The sequence below is a fragment of the Cervus elaphus genome, chromosome 27 (genome assembly GCF_910594005.1).
Source record: "Cervus elaphus chromosome 27, mCerEla1.1, whole genome shotgun sequence".
Classification (NCBI taxonomy): Eukaryota; Metazoa; Chordata; class Mammalia; order Artiodactyla; family Cervidae; genus Cervus; species Cervus elaphus.
The window spans coordinates 28,664,068-28,673,488 of record NC_057841.1 but is presented as its reverse complement, the minus strand read 5'-3'; positions in this window follow the sequence as shown (position 1 = coordinate 28,673,488).

The window sequence follows — 9,421 nt, the reverse complement described above, 5'->3', positions numbered from 1 at the left end:
ATGGAATGGATGTTGACACTGGGCAATTGTAGTTATAGGGAAGAACCTTTGTGTTCTGTTACAAGTTAATCACTAAAGGAATGTTGCCTATAAGCTTAAATTACACATAATGGCCTATCTCTGGGCTAATGCCTCCCATCTAATGACCATTTAGCTAAAGTACCTTTGTTTTTCTCACAAGAAACATCCTGACTAGGCCCACTGCGATGATGCAGGAAGAAAGAAATGAACACTTCCCTCTGGAGGCTGATGGGGGCCAGGAGATGTTTGACTTTACTCCCTTACTTTTTTGCTATAAAAGAAACCTGAATTCTAACTCAGGCAAGATGGGGTTCTTCGTGGCATGAGTCCATCATTTTCTTGGTCTGTTGGCTCTCTGAATAAAGCTGCTATTCATTACTCCAACAACTCTTCTCTCCATTTGTTGTCCTGTTCTGAGGCAAACTGTGCATGCTTGGCACAAACGGCATTTGAATTTCTTATATTTAATCTAATAAAAACAATCCTGAGAAGAGCAAAGCTGGAAATATCATACTACCTGATTTCAAACTATACTACAAAGCTCTAGTAACCAATTCAATATGGTACTTTCATCAAAACACACACACAAGTCAATGGAACAGAGTAGACAGCCCAGAAATAAACCCTCACAGAGGGCCAAGAATACTCAGTGGGGAAAGGATAGTCCCTTCAATAAGTGATATTGGGAAAACTGGATATCCACATGCAAAAGAATGAAACTGGACTTCTGTCTTCCATCACTCACAAAAATTAACTTGCAATGGCTAGATTAAAGACTTATCCATAAGACCTGAGACTGTAAAACTCCTAGTAGGAAACATAAGAAAAATGCTCATTGACATTGGTCTTGGCAGTGAATTTTTGGATATGCCACCAAAAGCACAACCAACAAATGCAAAAAGAAATGAGTGGGACAACATCAAATTAAAAAGATTCTAAACAGCAAAAGAAATCATTAACAAAATAAAAAGGCAACCTATAGAAAGGGGGGAAATATATGAAAACTTCATCTGGTAAGGGGTTAAGGAACTCATACAACCCAATAGCAAAAAGCTAATCAGATTTAAAAATGGGCAGGACCTGAATAGACATTTTCCCAAATGAGACGTACAAACTGCCAGTAAGTGTGTGACGAGATGCTCAGTATCACTCATTGCCACTGTCCGTGGACTCTGGTGGTGCGGCTGTGTGGTGGGGGCTGAGCTGTGATGCCAGGCCAGGTCATGGCTGCCCTGAAGGTGTTCTTCTGGGGAGGGCTGCTACTGCTACTGACGAGCTGAATTCTCTAAAACTGTATTCTCTAAAACTGTGCGGGAGTGTGTGGCAGTGTTACCAGCATTGCATAAAGATCTTACATGAGGATAATTATTTTGGTTTTTCCTTTGGATTTTACCATGTCCCAAGGACTTTGATGTGAGTCCATGAGAGCTTCAAGAGGAAAAATATCAGTAAGGATGTGCAGAACTGATTCTACCTCACCTTCCAGAAACATAGTACTCCTTTTTAAAAGCCATGGGGTCTTAACACTTACCCTTTAGGGTCCTCTTGGAGCAGGGCCTCAGTGACCATTAATGACAATCTCTTGGTTGGCCAATTTCACCGTCCTCTCGACTTGCTTCATTTTGTTCAGTCTTACAGGTGAGGACTGCCTAGTAAACCTTCAGGCCCAACTCACATTTCAGGGCCCAAGGGTGTCCTTGTAGGACGGTACTGCAGTGTAACTTCTGTTTACAGGTTCACCCAGAAATTATTCTCAATGCCACTGAATGCAACCATATGATTCATTTCATCTGCCCATTCATTCACATATACATTCATTCAACAAATAGTTTCAAACAGAAAAGTTTTCTTTCTTAAAACGGCAAGGTTTATCACCTGTAGTTCATTGCCAAATGGCAGTGAATGATTAGTTGTTTTGTGTTTCAGCATACTGAAGGTGGACTGTTAATTGATTTTCATTGACCTGTATTTGTGTTTAGAATCATATAAAATGCCGATGTATTGTATAACTCAATGTGTGAAGTGACAAATGCTTTCTGAGATTTATGGAAACATCTAGTCTTCTTACTCATGAAATTCTTACCTGTATCTTATTACTAGCAGCCCCTAGCCCTTCTTTTTTGACAGCAAATGGAAGGAGATGGACTTTAAAATCTTTCAGAAAGAAGAAAAGGTCCATCTGTAGAAATACAGGTTATTGCTATCTTAAAAACAACAACAAAACTCAACCTAAAAATTCCGTTTTTCTCCTTCTGTTCAAATCCAGTTGTCCATCTGCTCTTCATTCCTTTCTTCCCTGTGGCTTACTTTGTACCTTTTCCCGGGTTTATTAACACTTGTCATTCAGTCATCTGTCCGCTCAAATCAGCAGCAGCCACAGTCTAATTTAACAGCTAAATGACAACCTGCTCCTCTGGCTTTAATGTAGACTAATTTGGACAATCTGTAGTCCTGTTTATTTTAATTTTCAGCCTTCTGCGGATATTACCTCCTGTAAAGTAGCAGAGGACGTTTGTGAGCTAAGGGCAACAGATGCCCTGCTTGTTTTTTCATAGAAAAGGCGACCAGGAAAGCTAGAATGGTGACAGTTTGGGGGCTGGGTGAGTTTGGGGGGCTGAGAGAGCCTGCCTCAGAGGCGGTTCTGCGATGGGCAGGTGGAGCTTTCTCTGTCCACTTTCCTGTCTTGAATACTGAAAGCACAAAATGAAGAGAGGCATGCTTTTTCAAAACAGAATGTTTTAAGAGAAATTGAAAATATTATAAATATATATAAATATTTTATAAAATGTAAATGTATATTTATATAAAATATTCTGGAATACATGGTATAATATAAATAAAATGTATATTTTATAAAATATAAAAATACTCTAGAACACATGGTAAGATACTAGATTATAGGGCTCTTGGGGTTCCTATTCATCTTTACAACGTTCCTAGCCTGCTGTTCATCTCTCTACTCCTCCCTGCTCCACATGCTTTAAAGTACTCAGTTAACATTTGTGGAACTGAATAGATTAGAATAACCAAAAGCCTGGTAAATAACACATTTCAAAGGACTGATTTTTAGAAAGAAACTTTAAAACAGACTATCTTGTTTGGATCATTATTAATAGCTGGTTAGGCCTGAATAACATTCAGGGTACATTTCTCACTCACTTATCGGATATGATTGCGTCAATCTTCCTCATCTCAGAATAGCAGTCCTTCTATTTGACATAAAATGGAAGGCAATGAGCAAACCCCATCACCCTGAATTCCAAATCCTTGTGAAATCTGAACTAAAAACTCTAAACTCATAGTAAAAAGATAATGCCTCTAAGTATCCAGAATTTACTTTTTACATAGTTTTTACTACATGTTGCTTAAAAATTACAGTACAAACTATTGGATGTAAGACAGGCTCAAGAATGTATTGTACAACATGGGGAAGATAGCCAATATACTGTAAACTGTAAATGGAAAAGTAACCTTTAAAAGTTGTATAAAATTAAAAAATTATGTCACAGTTGGGTATTTGTGCAGACTTAGCACAAACAGTTTCACAGGTGTCACAGGCCTCAGTTCTGTGACCTGGTCTAAAGCATCGGGACCTGTTGACAGGGTCTCAGTGAGGGCGTGGTGAGTTTTCTCTAAAACTGCTTTCTTTTTGGAACAACACTGGATATGGAGTCAGAGCTGACATGGATGGAGGGAAAGTGGGTGAAATATGAAGGTTTGAGAAAGGGAAAATGGCCTGACTGCAAGGCCAGTTTGAGACGATCCTATGCATTTACCATCCATCTCTTAATAAATACAATCGAGCCCCTTACTGTGACAGGCTCCCTTCTAGACAGTGGGGAGACAGCAGGTGACAAAGTTCTGGCTCTCTCTCAGTTTACAGGCAATCAATAAAACCATGAGAAAACATGTCTGGCAAAGGATTGCAAATCAGCTTAAAGACAAGAGAGTGATTGTGTGGTTACACTATTCTGGAAGTCTGGCCACGTCTCTTGAAGGTGACAATCAAGTGGGAATATGAGTAATTTACAGCATTGAACATGGAATATACTGAGAAAGTCTTCAGGAATATTTTCTAATGAGTTCTTAAAATGACCACTCAAGGGAAGTGTTGAAAACTGGAATCCTACTCTTGTAAACTTCTCCACCATTGCCCTCTTAACATTCTGCTTGCACTTCTGTCATAGAGCCTAAAACACTTTGATGTACCAATTTCTTTCCATGTCTATCCTCTTGTTTTCTCCTGTGAGCACCTTGAAGACAATCTTTGTCTTTTTTTTTTTTTTTTGTCTGTTGCTGGCAATTCTTGGCATGGAGTAACTATTTAATAAATGCAAGTTCAGTGAACTTATTTGTCTCATTTCCACAACTAGACAGAAAGGCAGATACTATGTCACACATATTTTGTATCCTCCGAGTGTCTGGCATCAAGAGGGACAGTAAGTGATGGGTGAAAACTTCTTGAAGTATTTGCTTAAATTCCAAGTGGATTTTGAGCCTTTCCTCAAAGGGTAAAATGGAAAGATGGAGAAACAGCCTAGGTTAGAGGCAGATTTAGACAATAGTCAAGTTTTTTTAGGGTGTTTGGGTTTTTGAGTACATCAAAGTTGGGATTTAGGGCTGTATCAAAGTAAGGGTAATATGGAAATATGTGGGGAAATTGGGATTGGGAGTTGATGTATTGGACGCAGGACATTTGTGAAAAGGTCAAATGATGTTCTCAAGGATAAAAAATGTTTTCAATAAAAGGCGAGCTCATTTTTATACAAGAAAATGATGACACAGTAATTGTGCTAGTTTGGCTTTTTGTTTTCTTGCTAATATTACATCACTGAGTCACACGAGCGTGGTGAGGAGGGGACAATAAAAATAAGTTATCAATGCACTATTAACTCAGCGTGCTCTTACCTATTAATAAGACATTGATGTCTCCTCTTATGCGTGTCCCATCGAGAAGCATTTTCTCATTACCTCCAAGCGGCATACACAAAATGGCTTTTTTAATATACTCATGCCTGTGAATGCTTGGTGCTAAAGACTTCTCTAAATGGTCAAAGATATCCTATTTAAGAAACAGGAAACACTTACATTGCACATTATCAACATTAGAACAGAATCTCATTATCCATTAGCTGGTATTTGTGCGATTTATAACTCACTTTAGATTGAGTTTTGCAGGATTTCATGATCTTTACCACATCATCAGCTGAAAACTTAGGTGCTGTGTCCTTGTTCATCAGTTGATATTATTGCGGGCATCATGGCCTTGTGTTTTGTAGGCTGCAGAAATCTTTTAAGAGATGCTGCTAATTAACTATTAAATAAATGCTTGGATGAAGTTATCTTCATAACAGATAAGCTCCTGGGAAATTGCTTTCAATAAAATGGAATGAGTTAAATTTCTTTCTGTTTTTGTTAACCTTTGCCTGTCTTTTCTGAATCCCAGACAGAACACTATACAGTGTGTATGGTGTTTTGTTTTTGTTTTTTAAAACTTATGCTCTCTAAAAACTTTTGAAAGAAGGAACCCGTAAAGAAATCTCTGAAATAGCCTATGGGTGATGCTTCAAGTGACTACTGATATGCTCTCTGCTTTGAGACGAACCTGAGAAGGCAAATCTAATAGAGGCAAATGGTTTTAAACCATAAAAAGAAAATCACATTATAACTTAGTGAGAATTACATGTTAAGTTGCAGGGTTTTTCAATGAGAAAAGAAAAACTAAAAGGCTAGGGAAAATGGATGCTCTAGTTTTTTAAGCCATGACAGATTATTTCATTGGACTGAAAACTGTCAGCTTCAATTGTGAGACTAAATGTAGGCTTTAATTGTAAATCTAACAAAAAAAGATTTAAATAGTTAGGTAAATATGGGCATCTCAAGACATTTACTGCTTTTGGCAAATATTTATCTTTTCTAAAAATTCATTACTTCAAGAGTTTGTTTTCAAAAGCAAAATGGGGTTGATTAATTTATTTATATTCACCCATCCAACAACAGAAATGTTTACTGGACCTGACCATGATGGGACAGGCCGAGGAGCAGGTAGGGCAGTCTTGGGGCCAAGACTAAGATAAGTAAGACATGAGAGCCTGATGTTTTATAATCTAGGGACAAAACAAGAAGTTTAGGCCCTAGCTTACCTTCTGGAGAATGGCTCTTATGGTCCTCATATGGGGACATGCCTTGAAAATGAACAGAGATCATTCTGTCATTTTTGAGATTGCATCCAAGTACTGCATTTTGGACTCTTTTGCTGACTATGAGGGATGTGTGTTAAAAAAGATAGTAAATATATACTCCATTGCTTCTAAGTGATTCTTGCCCCCAGTCGTAGATATAATGGTCATCTGAATTAAATTCGCCCATTCCAGTCCATTTTAGTTTACAAATTCCTAAAATGTTAATGTTCACTCTTGGCATCTCCTGTTTGACCACTTCTAATTTACCTTGATTCATGGACCTAATATTCCAGGTTCCTATGCAATATTGCTCTTTTCAGCATCAGACTTTATTTCCATCACCAGTCACATCCACAAGTGGATGTTGTTTTCACTCTGGCTCCATCTTTTCATTCTTTCTGGAGTTTTTTCTTCACTCTTCTCCAGTAGCATGTTGGGCACCTACCGACCTGGGGAGTTCACCTTTCATGTAATATCTTTTTGCCTTTTCATACTGTTCATGGGGTTCTCAAGGCAAGAATACTGAAGTGGTTTGCCATTCCCTTTCCCAGTGGATCACATTTTGTCAGAACTCTTCACCATCTTGGGTGGCCCTACATGCCATGGCTCATAGTTTCACTGAGTTAGACAAGGCTGTGGTCCATGTGATCGGTTTGATTAGTTTTCTGTGACTGTGTTTTCATTCTGTCTGCCCTCTGATGGATAAGGATAAGAGGCTTATGGAAGCTTCCTAATGGGAGAGATTGTGGGGGAAACTGGGTCTTATTCTGATGGGCGGGGCCCTGCTAATAAATCTTTAATCCAACTTTCTGCTGATGGGAAGGGCTGTGTTCCCTCCCTGTTGTTTTGACCTGAGACCAAACTATGGTGGAGGTAATGAAGAGAATGGCGACCTCCTTCAAAAGGTCCCGTGCACACACTGCCACACTCAGTGTCCTTGATCCTGCAGCAGACCACCAATGACCCACACCTCCGTCGGAGACTCCTTGACACACACAGGCAAGTCTGGGTCAGTTTCTTGTGGGTTACTGCTCCTTTCTCCTGGGTCCTGGTGCACAAAAGGTTTTGTCTGTGACCTCCAAGAGTCTGTTTTCCCAGTCCTGTGTAAGTTTATAATCAAATCACACTGGCCTCCAAAGTCTAATTCTCCGGGGGAATCTCAGTCCCTTTGCTGGATCCCCAGGTTGGGAAATCTGTTGTGGGTCCTAGAATTTTCTTAACAGTGTGAGAATTTCTTGGCATAATTGTTTTGAAGTTTGTGGGTCATCTGCTCGGCAACTCTATGGTGGGGTTAATGGCGACCTCCTCCAAGAGGGCTTATGCGACAGGCTGTGTGACCCAGGTAGCTGCACCCAGAGCCCCTGTCCTTGCAGCAGGCCCCTGCTGACCTCTGCCTCTGCAGGAGACTCAAACGGAGGTCTGGCCCAGTCTCTCTGGGGTCTCTGAGTCCTGGTGCACACAAGGTTTTGTTTGAGCCCTCCGATCGTCTCTGGCAGGTATGAAGTTTGATTCTAAATGTGATTTCGCCTCTCCTACCATTTTGCTGGGGCTTCTCCTTTGCCCTTGGATGTGGGGTATCTTTTTTTGGTGGGATCCAGCATTCTGTCGATGGTTGTTTAGAGAGTGTTGTAATTTTGGAGTTCTCACAGGAGAAGATGAGTGCATGTCCTTCTACCACTCTGCCATCTTGATCTGCAAAAACAATGATGCTTTTGAACTGTGGTGGTGGAAAAGACTCTTGAGAGTCCTTTGGACTGCGAGGAGATGAAACCAGTCCATCCTAAAGGAAATAAGTCCTGAATATTCATTGGAAGGACTGATGTTGAAGCTGAAACTCCAATACTTTGGCCACCTGATGCAAAGCACTGACTCATTTGAAAAGACCCTGATGCTGGGAAGGATTGAAAGTGGGAGGAGAAGGGGATGATAGAAGATGAGATGGTTGGATGGCATCACCGACTTGATGGACATGAGTTTGAGCAAGCTCCAGGAGTTGGTGATGGACAGGGAAGCCTGGCGTGCTGCAGTCCATGGGGTCACAAAGAGTCGACATGACTGAGCAACTGAACTGAACTGACAGGGACACGCATGCTGGTTCAAACAGTATTGAGATTCACTACCATATGTAAAACAGATAGACAGTGGAAATGTGCTGTATAAATCCAGAAACTCAATCCAGGGTTCTGTGACAATCTAGAGAGGTGGGAAGGGGTCGGAGGTGGGAGGGAGGTTCAAGGAGGAAGGGACATATGTACACCTGTGGCTAATTCATGTTGATGTATGACAAATCAAGCCAATATTGTAAAGTAATCATCAATCAATTAAAAATGAATAAATGCAATTATTAAAAAAAAACAACAACAGTATTTAGAAGACAGCCAGCCTCAGGCACCACAGGACAGAGACCAGGAAAACTAACAAAAAGGCCACTGTAGCCTTAGAGAAGAAAAGAAAGAGATTTCTGAATTTAAATCCACCAACCAGCCCGTGCACTCACCCACCTACTCACCCATCAAATAACCAACAGATATTACCAAACACCCACCGCCAAGAAATGGTTGTGGTGGTTGCCACGTAGGAGACATAACGGAGGATTAGACCTAGTTCCTGACTCAGAAAAGGAATCTAAATACCAGCTCTTTCCTTCCAGTGGAAAGGTCAAACCCTGATGGTTCATTATCTTGCCATTTTCCATGACAAATAATAACAAAGACTCTCCTTTCCTATTTTTGCTAATACAAAAGCTTTGTTAGGATATTTTTGCTCTTCTGTTGGGCTTGCTTTTCCTCTTTCAAAGAAATGAAAATGTGGCTCCTGCTTCCTGAAAGCAATTTCATTCTGTCTATACTTCTCCCAAGACTGTTTAAGCTTTGCAAAGGTAAAGAAAGTTAAAACATGGGTTATCCTAGACAGAGCAGCATACCCACTCATCAACCATCCTCTGTGGCAGACAGCACTTTGCTTTTCCTGTAACGTCTTGTTGCATTCGACTCATGAGGGTTATGGAGATGGAGGCTGTTCATGTAAATACATTTTAGGCTTGAAGTGGTAGATCAGGGAAAAGTAAAAATTATAAACTATACTTATTTGCCTGGAGTGAAGGATGAAAAAATTGACTTCTAAAAATTTTTGTTTTTTGGGTAAGTCTGTTTCTATCATCACATCATTCTTGTCAACATTCAGGGATTCAAAAGAAATTCCTGATTGCAAGGAGCTCC